At 45.4% G+C, this 4,099-nt stretch overlaps 1 pseudogene; it reads left to right on the top strand.

The window, feature by feature from the left end:
• Window positions 1-374: 374 nt before the first annotated feature.
• On the top strand, window positions 375-739 carry LOC132229223 (large ribosomal subunit protein eL34-like; annotated as a pseudogene).
• Window positions 740-4,099: the final 3,360 nt, after the last annotated feature.

Here is a 4,099-nt window from a genome sequence, read left to right as displayed (position 1 = left end):
CTTTATTTCCCATGTGTAAAACTTAGGGCTGATTATCATCACCATGAATCAGGTTGGACAAATTATTTCAATCCTGTTCCACTAGGCGAATATTTGTAGAAATGATACTCACTAGGTCATGGCAATTTCAAATGAATCAAAGTGGTATTTACCAAACTCTATTAGGATCAAAGCATTGTACTTGACTCTTGGAGGGCCAAAAATACAATTTCTGCCCTTATAGACATTATTTCTAAGCAAATAAGGATTATATTTATGAATTAAACCTCTTTAGGGGCTTACTAAAAGTTGAACCCATAGTATGAATGTTTGTTTCAACATTTAAAACACTTTTTGCTCTTCCGGGTACAGTGACTTCAGTTTAGGTATTTACCATGGTCCAGTGTTGGACATACCATGGGAGGCTGTCCTACAACACAGCCTCTAACAAAACTAGGCTGTCCCAAACCCCTGGTACTAGAATTACCTTTATACCAAGAAGGTTGGGAAAACACCCAAATTGGCATGTGGTGTATGCCCAAGCCGACTTTGTGGAGTTCGTGCTGTGAGCCCTAAACTTTCAATGAGGTTGTCTAAAATGAAAAAGCACAGCAGCAAGGCCTCTGGTGGGTCCATGTGTGCTAAATGTATCTATGACAGGATCAAGCGTGCTTTCCTTATTGAGGAGCAAAAAATCATTGTGAAAGTGTTGAAGGCACAAGCACAGAGTCAGAAAGCTAAATAAATTAAAAAATGAAGCTTTTTTTTGAGTAATAAAAACAAAAGTCTCAAAAAAACCCCACTTTTGCCCATTTTTACTCGTGTTTTTTTCTTTCAAAATTTTGTGTGTTTTTTAAAAAATCAGACTATCGGAAAGATGTAAAATGAAACAGAGTCCCTCTCAACTCTGCATTCACTTCCCAGAGATAAGCAGTGAATATACTGGCGTGGGGCCACAACATTAGTAACAAAGAAACAGAATTTCCAAAGGATGAGGCCCAGAAATCAGGATTTTAAAAAGATTCCCAGGTAATTCTAATGTGCAGCCAAGGTTGAGAACCACTGATCTATAGATATAGTATTTCCAAAGGTAGCTTCAATAATAGATCCATTACAAATAATTTCATTTCCACACTCCACTCTGAGGGTGGGTTCCTGCCTGAAACCTCACCCTGAGGGCAGGTTCTACCTGAAATCTCACCCTGAGGGCTGGTTCCTGCCTGAAACCTCACCCTCTAGGAAATAGCTGGGGGAGAGCGTAGCCATTTCCAACACGACCCCTGCAGGACTGACTTCCTTCTGGTTGGTCACAGTTCTGGCCGTGATGTTACACCCAGGGTTTTTATATAAGTAGATTCCACTGAATGGATATACCATATTTATTTAAATACTCTCTTACTGGTGGTAATTTGTTTGCTACAATGCTGCAGTGATTTTTTTAAAAAAAAGAATGACTTTCTAATTTCATTACTTAAAAATGGAATGAGTTTCACAGAGAAATGGGAAATTGCCCAAGCTTCTACAAGTGAGCAGGGGCCAGAAAAACTACCTCTATATTTACTTCAACTAGCCTCATTCTTAGCATCAGGACAGGCCCATAGAAATTACTCCCAAATATTCATGTATGCCCTGTCTTTGAAGGTCTTATCCTACTTGTATCTATAAAGTGGGGAATCCAATGGTTATTTGAGACAGGAGTATATGAAGGTTTTGTAAAGTTTATTCTCTGGATTGTGCCTCTCCGTCTCTCACACACATTTAAAATATATTTGTGGAATATTTTTATTTTAATTGCATTACATATTTTTGTTCCTAAACCACTTGTATATCCTGTTGGTGCTGAGAAAACCTAAAAGACAAAGAAAGTAGTCTGCCTCACAAATCTCTGGATATGGTAAAATTCTTATGACAATCTGGTCATGACAGCATGGATATAGCCAGGCCAGTTCCAAAATAAACATTTAAATAAAAATCAGAAAATACGAAAATACCTCTCTTCAATTTCACAATGACCTTTCAATTTGCAAGCCTGCTTTTAAACTAAATTTTCTGATAGTTATAGGAGAAATATTATGAGGAGATATTGGGAATAATTAGCTTGCCATTGTTTTGAACTCAGTAGCTTTAATTCAATGACTTGTTTTGGAAGGTCTTCCTTTGTTATCTCCTTATGATATTCAGGCATCCTACCTAATAAAGAGGGGATATGCTAATGGACCCTCACACTGTCACAAAGATGGCGGCGCCCACAGCCAATAAGGAGGGAATATGCTAATTGGCTTCACTGCCCTCAAAGATGGCAGTGCCCACAGCCAATAAGGAGGGAATATGCTAATATCTGCCCTGCCCTCAAAGATTGTGGCACTCACAGCCAATAAGGAATATGCTTTTTGACTGCCATGCCAGCAAAGATAGCGGCACCCAGTCCCCTCAGCCTCGCTGGGGTGGCAGGCGCATTGGCAAGGCTATTTATTTCTACACTGCTAAAAAGTCCCCCAGTCCTTGCCCTAACCAGTTTGGCTCAGTGGATAGAGCATTGGCCTGCGGACTGAAAGGTCCCAGGTTCGATTCCAGTCAAGGGCATGTACCTTGGTTGTGGGCACATCCCCAGTAGGGGGTGTTCAGGAGGCAGCTGATCAATGTTTCTCTCTTATCGATGTTTCTAACTCTCTATCCTCTCCTGTCCTCTCTGAAAAAAATCAATAAGATATATTTTTAAAAAAGTCCCCCAGTCCCCTCAGCCCCCCAGCCACCTAGGACCGGCCCGAGGCACAGGCAAGCCTCAGATGGTGGCTGCCCAGCCCCCAGGGCCGCCTGAGGCTCAGGTAACCAGGGCTGGCTGAGGCTTGCGCTGTTGGCAGTGGCACCAGCAGAGGTGTGATGGGGGCACCACCTTCCCCTGATGGCTAGGCCACCTCCCGCCCCTGAGGGCTCCCAGACTGTGAGAGGGGGTAGGTAGACAGAGGGACCACCCCCTCCAATGCATGAATTCTCATGCACTGGGCCTCTAGTCTTATAATACTCAGCTTGCACTCCTCCCCAATTTATAATGTTAATCAGACAAATTTGAGAGAGGGCATTTGTCACTCCTGTGAGATCTCCCTCTATTAATCAAAGTGCAATATAATAAAAGAGAAACATACAAATTAACTAACCCTCCACTATGCTCAAGCCACGCCCACAAGCCAATCAAGAGCAAGTATGCAAATTAACCCAACTAAGATGGCGGTGGCCACAGAGCTGGAGGGAGCAGGAGGCTTGGGTTGCCCCTGGTGATGGAGGAAGCCAAGCTTCCCACCTGCCCTGGACAGCCCTGGCCTCCACTCAAGGCTACAAAGTTTCAATTATAGAAGATAAATAAATCCCAGATACCTGCTTCCAACTGGCTGTGGCCTCCACTCAAGAAGGGGCGGGGAGCCTGAGTTTCCTGGTGCAACCCAGGTGGACCTGGGCTCCACTCAAGGCTACAAAGTTTCAATTATAGAAAAATAAATAAATCCCAGAAAAAAAAAAGCAGAGGCTGGGAGCTTGAGTTGCCAGGGGGCATGGCCAGCCTGAAAATGGCCATCAGGCCCTCACCTAGGCTGGCCATACACCCATGGGGTGAGGGTCCCCGCTGGGGGGCTTGACCAGCCTTAAGAGAGCCATCAGCCCCTCACCCAGGCTGGCCAAGTACCCCAGCAGGACCCCAACCCTGATCCGGGACAACCTTGAGGGCAAACCAGCCAACCCCCACTCATGCATCAGGCCTCTATCCTATATAATAAAAGGGTAATATCCAAATTGACCCTAACAGCAGAAAGACTGGGAATGACTGGTCACTATGACACACACTGACCACCAGGAGACAGGCGCTCAATGCAGAAGCTGCCCCCTGGTGGTCAGTGCGCTCTCACAGGGGGAGCTCTGCTCAGTCACAAGCCAGGCTGACTGCTGCCAGCACAGCGGTGGAGCCTCTCCTGCCTCCTCAGCAGCACTAACTATGTCCGACTGCAGCTTAGGCCTGCTCTCGCTGGCAAGTGGACATCCCCCAAGGGCTCCTGGGCTGCCAGAGGGATGTCTGACTGCCAGCTTAGGCCCGATCCCCCAGGGAGCAGGCCTAAGCCAGCAGGTGGACATC

This window comes from Myotis daubentonii, chromosome 3 (genome assembly GCF_963259705.1).
Source record: "Myotis daubentonii chromosome 3, mMyoDau2.1, whole genome shotgun sequence".
Taxonomy (NCBI): Eukaryota; Metazoa; Chordata; class Mammalia; order Chiroptera; family Vespertilionidae; genus Myotis; species Myotis daubentonii.
Note: the sequence above shows the minus strand (reverse complement) of the source record. Positions and strands in the feature narration are given on the sequence as shown.